Source organism: Canis aureus, chromosome 15 (assembly GCF_053574225.1).
Source record: "Canis aureus isolate CA01 chromosome 15, VMU_Caureus_v.1.0, whole genome shotgun sequence".
Taxonomy (NCBI): Eukaryota; Metazoa; Chordata; class Mammalia; order Carnivora; family Canidae; genus Canis; species Canis aureus.
Window position 1 is genome coordinate 57068451 of NC_135625.1, and position 19113 is coordinate 57087563.

General features: G+C 38.9%; 1 protein-coding gene across 1 annotated transcript in view; it reads right to left on the reverse strand.

The window, feature by feature from the left end:
• DGKI (diacylglycerol kinase iota) overlaps nt 1-19113 on the reverse strand; it is a 429239-nt gene that overhangs the window by 65559 nt on the left and 344567 nt on the right.

The following is a 19113-nucleotide window of genomic DNA, read 5'->3' on the forward strand; positions in this document are numbered from 1 at the left end:
TTTGTGGTCTTTCCAGATTTCTTCTTATGGTTGACTTCTAGTTTCATAGTGTTGTGGTCAAAAAAGATCCATGATATGAGTTCAGTTTTCTAAAATTTATTGAGACTTTTTTGCGGCCTAATATGTGATTTATTCTGAAGAGTGACCCCTGTGCACTTGAAAAGAATGTGCATTCTGTTTTAGGATGGGATATTCTGAATATATCTGCTAAATGTATCTGGTCTAGTATGTCCTTCAAAGCCATCTTCTTGTTTTTTTTCTGTTTAAATGATCTTTCCATTGATGTAAGTGGGGTGTTAAAGTCCCTTACTATTATTATATCAATTAGGTCCTTTGTGTTCATAATAACTGTTTATGTATTTGAGTGCTCCTATGTTGAGCGCATAAATTTTTACAATTTTATATCTCCTTGTTGGATTGTCCCCTTTATTATGATATAGCACTCTTCTTTGTCTTTTGTTACAGTATTTGTTTTAAGGTCTATTTTTTCCAATATAAGTATTGCTACTCCAGCTTTCTTTTGATCTCCATTTGCATAAATGTTTCTCTATCCTCTCACTTTTAGTCTGAGTGTCTTTAGGTTTAAAGTGAGTCTCTGGGGATTCCTGGGTGGCACAGTGGTTTGGCGCCTGCCTTTGGCCCAGGGCATGATCCTGGAGACCCGGGATCGAGTCCCACTTCGGGCTCCCGGTGCATGGAGCCTGCTTCTCCCTCTGCCTGTGTCTCTGCCTCTCTCTCTCTCTCTCTCTCTCTGTGACTATCATAAATAAATTTAAAAATAAAAATAAAAATAAAGTGAGTCTCTTGTAAGAAGCATGTAGATGGGTGTTGGGTATTTTTTATCCTATTTGTCACCCCATATCTTTTGATTATAGCATTTAGTTCATCTACATTCAAAGTAATTGTTGATAGCTATGTATATATTGTCATTTTATTATTTGTTTTGTGGTTGTTTCTGAAGATTTTCTCTGATACTTGTCTTTTTTCATGTTTTGCTGATTTTCTTTAGTGATATATTTGGATTTATTTGTCTTTATTCTTTGCATATTTATTAGTAGCTTTTGTTATATGGTTACCATTATATTTGTATATAACCTTCTATGCAAATTGCAATCTATATTATGTTGATGGTAGTTTAAGTCTGAACACATTCTTTACTCCTCATGTCCTCATGTTTTAGGTATCTGTTGTATATTTTACATCCTTTTATTTTGTGAGTTCCTTGAATCATTTTTTTACAAAAATATTCATTTTTACTGTTTTTGTTTCCTACCTTTATACTGTCACTTTTGTTCTCTCCTTTTCACTCAAAGAGTCTCCTTTAATGTTTCTTGCAGTGTTGTTTCAATGGTCATGAATTCCTTTAGTTTTTGTTTATCTGAGAAACTCTTTATCTTGCCTTCTATCCTGAATAATATTTTTGCTGAGTAGAGTATTCTTGGCTATAGATTTTTCTCATTTAGTGCTTTGAATATATCATGCCACTCACTCCCTTCTGGTTTGAAAAGTTTCTTCTGAAAAATGCCCTACTGCCCTTATAGGTTTTCCTTTGTAAGTTACTGTTCTTTTGTCTTGCTGCTTTTAAAATTTTTTCTTTATCCCTACATTTTGCCATACAACTTGTCTTGGTATGGATCTGCTTTTGCTGATCTTTATGCAAGTCTTCTGTGCCTCCCGGATCTGGATCTCTGTTTCCTTCCCCATATTAGGGAGGTTTTCAGCTATTATTTCTTTGAATATATTTTCTTCCCCTTTCTCTCTCTTCTTCTGGGACTCCTATAATGTGAATGTTATTACATTTGTTGGGAGACACTGAGTTCCCTAAAACTATTCTCATTTTGCATAATTCTTTATTCTCTCTTTTGTTCACTTGATTACCTAACATTACTTGTTCTTCTAGGTCATTAACTCATTCCTCTGCTTCTTCAGCCTGCAGTTCATTCAATCAAGTGTGTTCCTCATTTCATTTATTGAGCCCCTTTTCTCTGTTATTCCTTATCTCTGTGGTAAGGGTCTCATATATCTCCTACTCTTTTCCCAAGTCCAGTGAGTATCCTTATTATGATCATTGCTTAAAATATTCCATTAGGCATGTTACTTATATTTATTTCACTTAGATATCTGGCCATGCCCTTGTCCTGTTCTTTAATTGGGGATAAATGTCTCTGTCTTCTCATTTTGTCTGAGTCTCTGTGCCTATTTCTCTGTGTTAGGAAAGTCAACTACATCTCCTATTCTTTTTTTTAAATATTTATTTATTTATTTATTTGTTTGTTTGTTTGTTTATTTATTTATTTATGAGACTGAGCACTTGGGGGGAAGGGCTGAGGGAGGGGAAGGGTGGATAATCTCAAGCAGATTCCATGCTAAGCCCAACACAGGGCTCAATCCCACAACCTTGAGATCATGACCTAAGCCAAAACCAAAAGTCAAATGCTTAAACAACAGAGCCACTCAGGTACCCCTACATCTCCTGTTATTGAAGGTAATGGCCTTTGAAGAGGAGATCTTGTAGTGTCCTGCGGTGTAGTGTCCCCTGTTTTCTAGGGCCTGGCACTTTTAGGAGTGCCTCCAATATGTGCTGCATGTGCTCTATCATTTTGTCCTGGTCACTTTATCCTTCAGGCCAGTTGCCTACAGAGGCTCTCTTTGCCTGCTATGAGCATTGCTTGGTACCTAGCCTGAATGTGGCATATTTTAACTAGGTTTGCTCTAGTCTATGAAATGAGACCTGTCACCACAAGAGACCTGTCTCCAGAACTGAGACTCTGCACAACTACCCTGTTGGGAGATGTCGTGTGAGTAGTGTTTTAGGTTGGTTTTCTGGGGGCAAGGACACCCCCTCTGCTGGGACCAATATAAGTGTGACTGGGAGGAGTGGTTCCACCAAGGGGCAGGGCTTGATGTAAGTTAGGTAGTGTCAGCCCTGAACTGGTTCCCACGGGTGGCCCTGCACTTATGCTGAGGAGTAGGGGAGGTAAATGGTGCCGGCCACTTCCTCTGTTCCCAGAGGGGTCTCTCTGTGAACACTGACCCTCTGGGACATGCTCCAAGATGAGTGAATAACCTCCCCATTGTGTGTCATAGGTGCTCTTCAGATTGCTGTAGCCATGCTGTATGTCTGCAGGCTGCTTGCTCTGCCTTCTCCCCAGGAGCAGCACAATGCCCTCCAGGCTTTAGTCCAGCCAAGCCCGCTGACCTTTAAAACCTCAGGCTTTAAGCTCCCCTGGTTGCAAGAACTCATGAAATTTGGATCTTCTCACTTACCAAGCCAATTGCTATGGGAATTCATTCTCCTAATGCATCCTCTGTTAGTCTGTCTCTCACCCCTCTTGGCAACTGTGGCTCCCTCCTTTCCGTAGGAGCTACATGTTTCTCTCCCAAACTGTGTTTCCGCACATTGTACCTTCTTCAATGTGGCCTCTTATCCTCCTTTAATTGTGGGGTTTGTTTTGCCATTATTCAGGCATTTCTGACAAATTTAGGATGACTGATTGTTATCTAGTTGTGTTCATGGGATGAGGTGCGTCTAGGGTCCTCTTCTCCACCACTGTCTTCCTAGGATTACATCTACTTTTCTATAAATTTTTATTTGAAGATTTGCTAGTGAAAGTCCTCTTCTCAGTGTTAATTATGCTAAGAATATTCATACTGTTCTCGCCTTTTACATGAAGGCCACACTTCTCAAACAAGTATCTACACAGGAATTTGAAAATAGGGCAGCCTGGGTGGCTCAGCAGTTTAGCATCACCTTCGGCCCAGGGCGTGACCCTGGAGACCCGGGATCGAGTCCCATGTTGGGCTCCCTGCATGGAGCCTGCTTCTCCCTCTGCCTGTGTCTCTGCCTCTCTCTCTCTCATGAATAAATAAATAAAATCTTTAAGAAAAAAAAAGGAACTTGGAAAATAGGGGAGGCTCCCAGGAAAACCAACACACTGGTTTTGGATGGGGGATTACATAATTTAACAGGTAAAAATTAAAATATTATTTTTTTATTGAAATCAGCACCAACATATTATGGGTCCCAAAGCAAAAGTCACTTGACTTCTTAAAATAAAACAACAAAGTTAACAACATCAACAAAAAAGTCTGTATTTGAGGCAGTCAGCCTCAGGCAATAACCCCAAGGCCTGAATGGGGTAGATTTGTTCACCTCTAGAATAGGAGTGTTTCCAGGGAAAAATCTGCAAACATGAAAATATACACAGCCATAATATTTGGAATAAATCATTTTTATCAGATTAAGAATCTGAAGGAATGAGACATCAGGCATTTATTAACTAGCTGCTACTGTTAAACGGTAAACAGCACAGCTTATGATCCTGTTGTCCGTCATTAAGAAACAAGGAATCCCTAAGAAAATCAAAGATAGTTATTTAAATTGCTTTCCATCAGCAAGTTTCCCTTCAAGGCCTCTAATATTCCAAGTAGATCAATTACAAGGCTTAAAGACATTGAAAATCATGCTCAGTTTTCAATCAGCAAAGTAACACCTGAGATCTAAAGAGCCTAAGAGTGATATATTTATGAAGGCAAAAGTCTTTAAGAAGTACTACGCTTCTTGTGATTTCTTGTTGTTTTATCAATAAACCTAGAACTGAGATGATGAGCATCATGACTACCTCAGCCTGTAGGACGTGGTATGATGCTTTGCAATACATTTTAGATTAATGCATTTTCTTGGCAGCCTCCATGAAATGCTCTAAACCCATAAGCGTCCTAAGACAAGATTTTTTTTTTTAATAATACTGTCCTGACTCTTTTTTTTAGGCCTCCTTACAGTATTTTGCTTTTTGTTTCATTTTGTGGTTTAAACCAATAGCATCCATGGCTTTCCTACTTGGCCCTTCCTCAAAATGTCTGTATCATTTCCTTCCTTCCTGGGAGGTAGTAGTAGATCAATAGACTGTCTAGTTCAGATAAGGTCTTTCTTAAAGACAGACCAAATGAATACTGGGGACCCATCTACTTCTTAGAAAGACTCATTCACAAATAAATGTCAATTTCCCTTCCCAGTGTCCCCAACCCATATACCCTCTACTTAGCATTTCTAAACCATCATCTGAGTAGGACAAGGGTTGGGGTTACCATATAGAAGTGGACTGGGAATAAACATATAGAATAAGTATAAGAACCAAGCTTGAATAGGCATAAAGGCAGAGATCCATATTCTGAAAATACCAAATACCAGATCCATATTCTGAAAATAGCAACAGAAAGTTTCTCTGACTGGACAGGAGAAGGAAGCTCTGACATATTCATACCAGCTCATAGGCCTGGCCAGAAAATCTGGGGCCCCTTTATTTCCTAGTTACTAACATGGAATTGTTAGAAAGCAAACAAGAATGGGCTGGAAGCTCTGCTACCTCTCCAGTCCACTCAGCACACTATGAATAAATAAAACATTTCTCGACTGTGAAGTCCTCATGAGTAAGGCAGTCCATGCCCCCACACTGAAAGCAATGCTATGAATATTTTGTCAATGTTCCTTTTTCTGTCTGCCTCTTTATGTTCCAGCTTTAGGGATGAGGACCAGCAAAAACACCACTTTCAATAAGCAAAGGTGACCATCCATCCTACTCAGGAAAGGAAGAGAAAATTGAAGTCTCTGGCTTCTAGCTGTTTATATCAATTCTGAATGCCTTTCATCAGTCTACTTTTATTTCTCTTTCCTTCTCCTTACCACAGCCTAAGAAGTACCTTGGCTTATCTCATACACCTTCCTCACACTTTGGTAGAATCCAATCTCTCTGTGAAATAGGCCTCCCATCATGTGCTAATTAATACACTTGGTCCAACTGAAGAATACCAGGGACAGTCAGGTGTGGGCAAAGTCCTTGGGTTGGATGCTGTTCCTGCCTGAACTGTTACTGCTAGTTGTCTGTTAACAAACTCCTGAGAAGTACCCCAAATGGAAACTGATTTCCCAGCTGGACACCCCTTTTAGGCACATTTCAAGAGACCATGTCACTGCTGCAGAAACACAAATAAAACAAGCTTTATTTTTCTTTTGTTTTACCTTCAAGTAATGGTGTTACACAAATTCAATTTATTTCCTGAAACTGTTGATAGACAAAGAATTTTCATTTAAGTAAGCCAAAGGATGATTTAATGTGATTTGAAAACATGGCTGTAGATTATCATCTCTGGCAATGCGTTTCCCCCTTAAGATTCTCTCAAGGACGTGCACTGCCTACAGGACTGTCATGTCTAGCCTATGACATCATTTTAAGAGCTTGAGGGAGAAAGAGTAAGATCACAGATCCAGGTGACAACTTCACAACCATTACTTTAGCACCAAAGCATCCCTAACTAGATAAAACAGAACCAGAAGTCCCTTAGCACTGAGAATCTCCATCAACCAAACAATTCTCTCTTTGTTTGCTTTTCTTCCCTCTAATTATGAATATTGCTATTAAGACAATGAACAAAGCACCGACAGTAAAAGAGCTACAGAGAATGGGAGCCAGAAAGATGAAAGTTACAGCGACCATACAAAGTGGCATTGAGATGAGAGAGACAAACACATTCTCTATTCAAGTGGTCACAAACCCATTCAGGGAATGCCAAATAGCCTCAAAGGTAATATTCACCACAAATGAGGTGGGGGCAGGGAGGGGAGTGTACTGAGGAAAGAGCAAAATTGAAGGAAGGAGAGAGAGATAGGTATCTATGTGAAAGTAAGGAAATAAGACACAGAACCTAAATGATAAAGGCTGCTCGGTCATTTCTCCATTTGATGTAAATATCCTCTAATTCCTTTCAGGGTCCTAATTTCCTATTCCTTGAGAGTCTTCTACCCAAATATATACCTGATGATCCCCATATGAACTGTACTTGAAATATCTTCCGGGTTTTTTTTTTATATAAGCACCTGTATTTCATTGGTATCTAAAAAATACCACTGTATTTTAGTTGTTACACTAGCTTGTAACAACTGGATTTCTCCTATCCATCCTCTGCAATTTGTTTGCTGAGAAGGAAGCCCCTGAGGGCCCTTTGAGCTTGAAATTGTACTGCCACCTAATGTTCATGCCTAAGAACTGCAACAAAATGAAGGGAAAGGCATCTCTGAAATCTACTGGTAAAGATCAGGACAAGTGGGCAAAAGTGGGCAGTAGACACAGGGGAAGAAACAGATGAAGAGATGGTGCTGAAGAAACCAGTATCAACCAAGTTCATTCAACATGAAAACTTGTCCATCACACTTTTGATTGCCTAAAATATGAACATTCCTGGGAAACATTTTAGCATTTTGGAGACATGAAAATAATTGCATACGAGACTTAGGACAGCCATGCAGGCACAAAAGATGGGATACTTCACATTAGAAATCAGTTTTTGCAATATAGTTGCCTGCTTAATTTCTTTAAAAAAAGGGGGGGGTAGTAAAAGAATAAGACAAGCATTTTTTTTCTGAAATTGAACCAAGGGAGATATATCTGCAGAGAGCCAATAGGCAGTATGAGTAAGGAGGACCTGATACCAAGAGCCACTGGCTCTAACTTAGTCACTCGGTGAATGCTGGCCAATAGCTCCTGTTGAGGCACAATAGATCTGGAGTTTTGTGAATATGGACTTTTTTTTTTTTTTTAAGTGTAATTTGAAACAAAGCTCTGGGCACTGAAGGCAAATCGTGTGAGTGTCACGTTATACTGTTAACAGAAGAAACTTCTCACATATCACAATATTCAGGATAAGCAGTATCTACCTTGTGGGGCCAACGTAATTGAGCAAAGACTTACTCACAACTAATTTTATTTTCATTAAATAAGGACTTCTGAATCCAGCTTTAGAAAATGGAAGAAAAGACAGAAGTGGAGTTGGAAGCTGCTTTGGCACTTTTCCTGAAAATAACTGTGATATATTCCAGAAGTTTTTCTATTAACATCTCCCACCTTACCCACTTCTCTGAAGAGGGAATTCATGTTCAAGACACTGGCATGGGAAACAGAATATGAAAAGTATCTCCTCCCCACACTTCTGTGTCCAAGGACAGGACAGTTTCTACGTAATATATTACCAACAACCCAAAATAGTAAAAAACAAACAAAAAAAACCCCACAAACCTCTATGAAAAAATGATAAATTAATACAAATAAACCACAGTAATATTGGGAACAAGATGTGAAAGTGGGCTCCACAGACTCTCTTTGAGAATAATTAATTCCACATGTGACTATCAAGCATTGCTATAAACCTAATTCAATTCCAGAAGTTGTCAGAGATACAGAACTTACAACATTTTATCCCACTTTTAAGGAGACTCTAAGGGGTTTATGGAGTAAGACCAACATCAAAGAGAGAATTGGAGAAACTGTAAAGCAATGCTGTCGATGTTCTTATGTTTGGTGATTAGCACAAGAGCCAGAAAAGTTAGGAAAAGGGAAAACATGGTCCCTGTCTCCCTGAATTCCAAGCAAGTCATTTCTCCATGTTGTAGAGAATTTTCTTGTGCCGGTCTCCTCAGGGTGGTCCTGGGTTCAGAGGTCCCCAGAGGTTCATGAGAGAAGTCCTATACCCACCCCTTCATTTCCAAAAGCAATAAAGGGACCCTTCTCACTCTGACCCCATACCTGTGCAAGCCAAGCAATTACTAGTCAATATCCCTCCAACCTGAGATTCCTGGGCAAGTATTTTTGGAAGGATTTCAAATTTATCACTGACATTTTAAATACATTTAATCAATACCTCATCTAAGGCAGATGCACTGAGAAAATAAGAGTTTGGGTGGCAGTCTGAGAAAGAAGCAAAAGGATGAGCAGGTTGTGGAAGTAAGTCAACAGGAGGCCCAGTGCCTCTTCACCCGTGTTCCGAGTGCTCTGCCCCTCTCTGTGGAGGTAAGCAGGAGGGCAAGAGGCAGCCAGTACTGAGCTTGTGTGTGCTCCCTCTTTAAAATAAATAAATCAAAAAACAAATGTTTAGTTCAGATCCTGTCAGTCACCCTTACTTGTAAAGGGATAATCTCTGGGAAAGATTATCTCACCTTTCCTCCTGTTGCCAAAACCTGCTATGGATGCCCAAGGACAAGGCATGTGTCCTGAGGAACAAGGACTCCACGGGATGGGCGCTCTGGGAATAACATCACAGAAGACCCAACTCTGGATTTTGCACCCTTTCCAAAAGGAAGGAAAGATCATTGATAAGAGTCCCCAGAAACTGTACAATTGTCTGATGGGTTGGACACTTTCCCAGCAGGCTCTGGGAGAGGATTCTTATCACACTTGACTAAATTTTAATCCTGATGCTTAGAAAAAGTGGGCCCTCAAGAAGAGATGTGCCATCATTTTCTGGGATTAACATCCACTTTATGCCAACTTTTTTTTTTTTTTTTTTTTTTTAGCTTGGATCCCATTCAACACACCCTAAATTCCTACTTTACCAGACTGAGAAGATTTCAACGTTAAGCCCTTAAAGAAGAACCAGGAACAGTCTCAAAAAAAAAAAAAAAGAGCACCAAATGTGCAAAAACCAGACTGCATGGTGAGCCAGCCACATGCTCATGGCTACTCCCAGAGGGCACAAGACAGAGGAATGACAGGAGATTCCTCTCGCACACACCCAAGTCTCCATCTCTGGCACAGCCTCTGAAAACAAAGAAAAATTCTCATTTCTCTACTGGCCTAACAATACCTGCTCTCACTTCTGGGCACAGAGAAGTTTAGTTTTAGAATGGCACGTAGATGCTTTTGTCACAAAAGACTGTGACCTGGGACCAGCTTTTCTTAATGCCCTAAGGCAGAATGTGTTGTTGGAAGGAGAGAGAAATTCCCTTTGTCTTGTTTTTAAATAAGACTGATAGTTTTTCGTTAGAGGCTCCTTCTACTGCTCCCTACTTGTTAAGGGAACTCAAAAAAAAAAAAAAATGCTTTCCTTCTGCATGTCTCGTCCCCATATTTCCTCATGCTCTGGCTCTGTCCTGTCTCTTTAGGTTGGAAATCCTTAGGAAATCCCCAAATTCTCTTCCATCCATAACATTTTGACCGTTCATGGTTTCCCACTTGGCAACTTTCTTCCCCTTTGTCCAAAGAACATCCAAACCCTCCTCAAGCACTCAACTTACTGACATAACCAAAAAAATCCAGAGCTCTGACACAAGGAGCATGCTGACTTCTCAATGCACGAGGTTCTAGATGGGATTCTTCTCCTCCACCCCCTGGCCCCATCTCATCTGTGTGCTCATCAACAGTGCCTATAATTCTCTATACTCACCATTGTTGCTTTCTGCTTTCTCACTTATAAAACAGCAACTTCTCTCTGTCTGAGGGACTCCATGCATCATTATTATTTTAATGTAAATTCCCTGCGTCAAACAGATCTACATTAAAATACGAAATACATAAATGGATTCCACAGCCTAACAAAAATGTTTAACATTTAATGTAACATTTTGTTACATTTTTGTATGTGTGTGATTAGAACTGGGTTTGCTGCAGTATTATAAATAGACATCTCTATTTTGGTTTGATAGAGTACCTTCTCTCTAATGTCCCATATTTATCCATTTATCCAATAAGCCTGCCTTACGGGACACCTGGTATACCAGATATGGTGCAAAGTGCTGTGGATGCAGAATGAGTAATATAGTTTGTCTATCCAAGGAACTCACATGCTTTAAAGAAGGGTCTGATAAAATTTCCCTCATTTACCATGTTCCTCAAGTGTGAGTAGGTAATGCCACATCTTTTGCAAGTGAAAAGAAAGAGCGCTTAAAGTAATATTCTGACGTGCTGTAATCACTGACCAAACTTGAACTCATAAAAATGGAAGGGTGGAATTTCTTGGCATCATTTTAAATCCAATGGATGTTTAATATTAGAGCTTATTTACATTAACAAGATTTTTTTCAGTGTTGGTCAAAATAAGATATATTTTGACATATAAAGACATATAAAGAATTCTAGTCTGGCTCTGCCACTAACCAAACTTGGAAAAGGATTTCCATATCTGACAAAAGGTTTAGGACCCCCATATGCAGAAGTATTTGAGGAGCAACTATAAGAGGAATAGAGCAAATTTTCTTATTAAAAATTTTGCACACACAAGGGAACAGAGCATTATGTGCTTGGCTAAATAGGGAGGGTAAAAACTGGAAGTAAGGCAGGAAGAAAAAGAAAGGAAGATATATGTCAGATAAACTGGAGCCCTTCCAGCTTCAGTGATTAGGCAGGGAGAGCAAGATTTAGACCAGTCAACAGTAAGTAGGATGGGAACCAACTATCTTAGTGAAACAGATGCAAGGGACTGTGTGTCTCCATCCAGACAGCACTGATTTCATCTCTAAGACAGATTCCAGCAAAACTGGCATCCCACTAAGAAGATTAATTTTCTCCCTCTTATCAGATTGTGAAGCATGAAGGGTATTTCCACAACCCAATCACTGCCCAATGGTCTGTCCTCCTGTTGAGAACTTGGAGCTGTGACTATAAGCCAATTATCCTTTTTATTAGAGTCAGGCCATCACCTAATGTTCCCGAAGAAACTGGATAACGGAAATAGTCAGAAAACAAGAGGGGAATGCAGCTCTTAACCCTATGTTCAGCCAAGAACGACTGAGTTTTTGGAAGGGGAAGGAAGGGTTATCTTCTCGATATTGTGGTTCAGAATTTTAGAGCACTTGGAAAAGCCAATTTCTAAAGTACTATTTGGTATCTTGGATATCCCTAAATAACTTGCTAGTTGTACCAACTTCCTTAAGCACATGTCAGTTAGAGTGATGCTAAACTGTGCATTCAATTATTCGAGGAGCATTTCTGGTTATATGATGATGAAAAGCAGATAGTTATCTGCTCATGTACAAAGGATGAAGAAAATAAGCTTGGAGTTCTTAAAAAGCCTCTTTCCTTTGAGGCTAACATTTTCATTATTTCTCTAAATACTCATTCTTTTCACATAAATATAAAACAGTGAAATCTGGAGGAAGCAGCAAATTCTAGTCCTCTTATTTCCAGGACATTTAATGCATATCTCCATTATGGCACTTAGCAGAGAGAACTCTAATAATTGATTTGTGTAATATTCCCCTTTGCATATAAGCTCTTCAAAGGAGATAATAATTTCTTGTTTAGTTTTATCTCTTCAGTGCCTACGTATGTATGAGTGTGCGCCTATATACATATACCAGATGGACAGTTCCTTACCGAGAAGGTGCTCAATATTTATTTGCTCAATCAATGAATGACTTACTGAATGACTCAGCCTGTTTCTTGGAATCCCAATGAAAATAATCAGACCAGATACATCATAGTTTGATTTTTGATAACATTATCTCTTAGAGACTGCAGATCATAAGGATCTATTAGCCCTGCTGAGTTGATCAGGTAATAGATACTTGCCGAGACACAGATGTCTGGATGGAACGTCTGCCTTCGGGTAGCTCACTACAGTCTTCTTTCTTGTCTTAGTCACGTGGCAAGATATTCTGTTTTTACCTGTGTGACCTTTACTTAGTTCCTTCCAATTTAGGACTTGAAGACACTAAGAAAAAGTGTACTTCTTTCAGTCAGTTTTGGGGGTTTTGCATAACCCTAAATAAATAAAAATTTCAAAAAGATCATTCTTTTTCAGAAACTAAATATCTCCCAGTCCCTTTACCGGTTTTTCCTTAACCCATCTGACTCAGGTTAAGTCTTTCCTTCTCAAAAAAATAACTTATTAAGAATATATTAGAGTTGAGGCACCCAGGTGGCTCCGTGGTTGAGCAGCTGCCTTGGCTCAGGTCATGATCCCGGGGTCCTAGGATGGAGTCCCACACTGGACTCCCCACGGGGACCCTGCTTCTCCCTCTGCCTATGTCTCTGCCTCTCTCTCTGTGTCTCTCATAAATAAATAAATTAAATCTAAAAAAGAAAAAAAAAGAACATACTAGTTTTCACTCAGTGCTATTTTTTTTTTTTTTTCAAATCTCAGATCCTGAAGTTGAGAAAACTCTTTCTCAGGACTAAGATTCTGTTTGCTATAATTTCCATTAATTCCTTCCTTACAAATCTTCTGCCAAAATGAAATATAGCCTTGTCACTAATTCTGGTGGTATGATTAATGATGAGAGCTGATGTGTTTCTAGAATCTACTTAAAATCATATTATTTTAAATAGATTTTAAATAGAACTTTCTTAGATACTGAAAATATTTTCTGAACCTAAAGACAAATTCATTATGGTTCTATTTGTAAGAATGCAAGTCAACTGTCTCTACCTAATTTATCTTAAAATTGGTACTTAAAGATTGTTTTCTACTATCTTCATAGGTTTTGAAGACCTTAGATGTGTTATACGTCCTTCACTGGAATTATGTTCTCTCCTAGAGGACTGTGTATAAGTAGAAGGAAGGATGATGGATCTTATGAATAAAAGTTAAAACGAAGAGACAACTCTGAGGAGACCCCTGGCATTAGGGCATTTGGAATTTAGAGAGGAAAAGGCCACTGTGAGCAGGCCGGGGAGCCAGGCAGGAAGGATGAGTTGGGAAAGCACTGCAGTTAAATTCCTCCTGTTTCCCGAATTTACTTTTTTTTTTTTTAAAGATTTTATTTAGTCATTCATGAGAAAAACAGAGACAGAGGCAGAGACAGAGGCAGAGAAAGAAGCAGGCTCCGTGCAGGGAGCCTGATGCAGGACTTAATCCCGGGACTCTGGGATCATGACTTGAGCCAAAGGCAGATGCTCAACCACTGAGCCACCCAGGTAACTCCAAAATTTACTATTTTAAAAATCAGTCTTCTCAGGATTTTTGTCTCTTACCTACCTTTTTACCTACTTTTTGTCTTTTACCTACATTTTAGTCTTGGTTAATCATTTCTTTTTTTTAATTTATTTTTTATTGGTGTTCAATTTACCAACATACAGAATAACACCCAGTGCTCATCCCGTCAAGTGCCCCCCTCAGTGCCCGTCACCCACTCACCCCCACCCCCCGCCCTCCTCCCCTTCCACCACCCCTAGTTCGTTTCCCAGAGTTAGGAGTCTTTATGTTCTGTCTCCCTTTCTGATATTTCCCACACATTTCTTCTCCCTTCCCTTCTATTCCCTATCACTATTTTTTATATTCCCCAAATGAATGAGAACATACACTGTTTGTCCTTCTCTGATTGACTTACTTCACTCAGCATAATACCCTCCAGTTCCATCCACGTTGAAGCAAATGGTGGGTATTTGTCATTTCTAATGGCTGAGGAATATTCCATTGTATACATAAACCACATCTTCTTTATCCACTCATCTTTCGATGGACACCGAGGCTCCTTCCACAGTTTCTCTTTGTCATTGATTTGTCTCTATGATTCTTCCTCCCTCTTATTTCTTTGTTTTCTACTCTGGGATTCTTTTCCCAGTTTATCGAACTGAATGCTTTATTTGTATGAATCATTTTTCCTTTGATAAGTGAATTCATAGTCATAAATCATTCTGTGAGTAAGACTAGTGGTTTCTGCAGACTCTGATAAATAGTATTTTCAGTTCTAGGAATTCAAAATTTCCCTTTTGATTTTTTTAATGTAGTGTATTATTTAATATTGTAAACATGATGTTAAACTGGGACTTTCTCTCTCTCCAAACTTACTGGGGCTTTAAAGCTGAAAGCAGCAGATGCCAACTGTACCTAAAATATTACAATAATTCTTCAGGTCTTTTTTACATACTTACTTTTAATATTCCTGATAGGAATATCAAGCAAAATTGAAACTGCACATACACCCTGCAACACAGGACACATGCAGCAGGGTATTCACTGCAGTTTTAAAATAATAAAATATTAGAAATCACTATCAAAATGGAGAAATAAGTTATGGAGTACTAATGATGCAATATTCCATACCAAGTAGAGTTAATTAAAAACTGCATATATCAATACTAATATATTTTTAAAATATGACCATTGAATGAATGGCAAGTCTGAAAAGCGTATGCATTGTTCAATGTAGGTAATGAAAGTACAAAGATAATATAAACAAAAAAGTTCATAAAACAACATATTTTTATGTTACTCTATGTTGTTTATAGAGTGAAAGACCTAATGCAAATAATAACATAAAACAACATAATATTTCAGGGTATTTGCCACATGAATACCCTTCCTATAATTTTTTAAGATTTTTATTTAAATTCCAGCTACTTACCATACATGTAATATTAGCTTCTGATGTACAATATAGTAATTCAGCACTTCCATACAACACCAGGTGCTCATCACAAGTGCACTATTTAATCCTGGTCACCTGTTTCACCTATCCCCACCCCTCCTCCCTTCTGGTGAGCATCAGTTTATTCTCTATAGTTACAGATTCTTGGTTTGCCTCATTTAAAAAATATTTTATTCAAATTCAGTTCAATTAACACTGACTATACTAGTAGTTTCAGAGGTAGAATTCAGTGATTCATTGTTGCATAACACCCAGTGGTTGTTACATCACAGTCCCTCTTTAATGCCCATCGTCCAGTTACCCCATCTCTCATCTCCCCACCACTTCCCTCCAGCAACCCTCAGCTTGTTCCCTAGAGTTACAGTCTCTTATGGTTTGCCTCCTTCTTTGTCTTCCTCTTATTTTATTTTTCCTTCCTTTCCCTTATGTTCACCTGTTTTGTTTCTTAAATTCCACAGATGAGGTGTCAATGCCTGGTGGCTCAGTGGTTGAGCATCTGCCTTTGGCTCAGGGTGTGATCCTGGGGGTCTGGGATCAAATCCCACAACAGGCTCCTTGCAGAGAGCCTGCTTCTCCCTCTGCCTGTGTCTCTGCCTCTCTCTGTGTCTCTCATGAATAAATAAATAAAATCTTTAAAAAAAAAACTCCACATATGGGTGAAACCAGGGAACCCTGGGTGGCGCAGTGGTTTAGCGCCTGCCTTTGGCCCAGGGCGCGATCCTGGAGACCTGGGATCGAATCCCATGTCGGGCTCCCGGTGCATGGAGTCTGCTTCTCCCTCTGCCTGTGTCTCTGCCTCTCTGTGTGTGTGTGTGTGTGTGACTATCATAAATAAAAAAAAATGGGTGAAACCATGTAGTATTTGTATTCCTCTGACTTATTTTGCCTAGCCTAATACCCTCTAGTTCTATCCATATCATTGTAAATGGCAAGATTTCATTCTTTGTGATAGCTGAGTAATATTCCATTGTAAATATACACCATATGTTCTTTATCCATCCATCAATCAATGGACATCTGGGCTCTTTCCCCAGTTTGGCTATTGTGGACATTGCTGCTATAAACATGGGGGTGCATGTGCCCCTTTGAATCACTATGTTTGTACCTTTGGCTAAATACCAAGTAGGGCAATTGCTGGGTTATAGGGTAGCTCCATTTTTAACTTTTAAGGAAACTCCATACCATTTACCTCATATGTGGAATTTCTTTTTCCCTTGGCTCATATGTAGAATTTAAGAAACAGAACAAATGAGCTTTCAAATAATTTTTGTACTTATTTACATTGGGACAAATTTAATATAGTTTAATAATTTTTGAAAATAAAAGTCATTTTTAAAATTTCAATCTTTTTTTAAAAAGCAGTAAAACTGCTTTAAAATTAATTCTCAATCATATTTACTTTTGGGTTAATTTGTAGTTAAATATATATGATAATATAATATATGTATAAAGTGAAAATTTCTATATAGGGAGATTATGTATGCAAATATATTATATATGCAAATATATTATATATGCAAATATATATTTCTCCCCACTACACTAAAGATGCTAAAAAATAGAAACCAAAGTAAACCTTTTTTGGGCCGTGGAGCTGTGGGCACCATGCCTTTGCACTAGCCCTTCAGGAAGATTATACAGTATGGTCAGAAAAACCATGAAGTCAGAAGTCAAGCCAACTGACTCGAACCACAATTTCCATTCTTGCTATCTTGCATGATCCAAAATGAGTATTTTAAACTCTGTATGCCTCAATTTACTCATCTTTTAAGCAATGGCAAGATTTAGAAGTTGTTACAGGAATTAAAGATAATTTATCTATGACACAAAGCAAACAGGAGACATTCTATCAGTAGTAGCTATTACTAACATGGCACATAATATCTAGGTATTATATAATTGAACTATTTGATAACTGCAAATATACCTCTTCGCATCAGAGATGATCTCTGAAGGAAACAAAGAGATGTTCTTTCTAAGGAATTAATGGACACAGTAACAATAATAAAAAATTAAAGAATTAATAGGCAAAATGAGGGTAGGGTACGGTATTTGCTTATTGTCAGTGATTTAAAACAACTGTTTTATTATGGTCCTGTATTCTGAGTCAGGGATTCAGACAGAAGCCAGGGGGAACAACTTGTCTCGCTTCCATGATGCCCAGAGATTCAGCTAGGAGACTCGAGCACTAGAAGGTGAGTATTTGAGTGTTACTTTGTTTTCAAGGAGATTTGGCAGAATTTTTTTTTTTTTAAGTTAACTGCTCTAGTGCACTTGAGAGCTAAGGTAGTATAAATGACCAGGACAACTAACAGCTGCCAAGTGAAGATCAATAAGAAAATTAAGAGAAATCTTTGAAGGATAATATATCCCAAATAAAGAATAAGATTTGATTTTTATGTAGAGTTTTAAGAACTTGGCTATTAATATAAAGTAGTACATCTATTTGTGATTTAGGAAGGATATTTACTACCTTAGAAACAATCACTTCACATATCATGATACATACTTTAATATACTCCATATAGGGAAATCAGGAAACAGGAAACCAGGGTGAGGTCATACTCTACTTTTTGGAAATAGCTTGTCTGGAAGAACAACTACAATACTCATCTGGTTGGTCTAGGCATAATTTCTATTTCTGTGGCTAAACTCTAATTTTCAAATAAATCTGCCCACAGCTAGATAGCCATGTCTTTAACCATCAACGGGTGGCTGACTCACCATGGTTTACAAGCATCAATTTCATATAAAAAAGAAATGGAAAAACAACCCTGGGTTGTAAGGAATCAAGATGTGACCAAAATCTAACTATATGGTTGCATTATAAAGGAAAATCCATGGTAATTCACTTTTTTCCTTTCTACTCTTCACACAACAAAAATAAGAGGTAGTGCCGAGAAGCAATTAAAATGAAGTTGCCTTTTGCCCCTGGGATATTTGAGTAGAGCCTTCACCAAAGAAGTAATGCGCTCCAGATTTTTCACTTATTCTCCCCTTTGTCATACCAAAATTGCTGTGGTCTTCCTTTAGAAACAACACCTCTTCAGTTAACCTTAGGCTTCTAAGACTTTGACTCTTTTTATTTTGTAAAAATGGTAAGACTACATGGCAACAAGGCCATTTTCGCTATTCAATTAGGACCTCGGGTAGGAACGGAAATCAGCCTAATATCACAAATTTTGAATCAACCAACTTGTATGGCCTCTGAGATGGGGTGATTGGCCTGAAGTGTGGAAGAAATGTACCCATGACCACTGACTGTACTTAGAATCCGCTCCTGCAAGGAGATATCACAGGGAGAAAAAGATTCCCCAGCCAGAAATGTGCCAACACTGTTGCCAGAACTCCAACATTCATCCTACTTCTTGACTGTGATCCGACCTCAGAAGAAAACACACCGACTATTCTGATCTACAAACAAAAAGCATCCATAAGCATGAACAGATGCTGCTTCGTTTACCCAGAGACTCTGAGAAACATGAGCAGCTCCACTTCAGCCAACAAAACTACCTGGCTGTGCTACACAGAGCACACATCCAGAGGCTCAGGACTGGACACAAATGAAACAGAGTTGTAAAAGCAAGTGGGGATGTTCATACAGATGAAAAGATGCTATGTCACTTCCCAACTATTCATCATCTCTTTCACGCATGTCTTCCTGAGGCGGCAAACATAGGGACATCTAGTAAGCACTGGACTTCAGTAAAGCAAACACTGGTGACGTTCAACGTATTTGTAGATGGACATGCGAGGTCTCAGTGTGGTTTGGGGGCCAAAGAAATGGAAAGTGAAGCTCCACTAGGAGCCGGGGGTTGGGAAAAGTGAGCCAAGTGAATGCAATGTGAAACCACTGGGTGCCACAGGAGACAGCGTGGGAACAGCACTGGAAAGAGACCCCTTGTCACTGACAAGGTACCTGGCAGGCCTCTCCAGGTGACCACAGGGCGCACAGGAAAAGAACAGTGAGAGCGCGC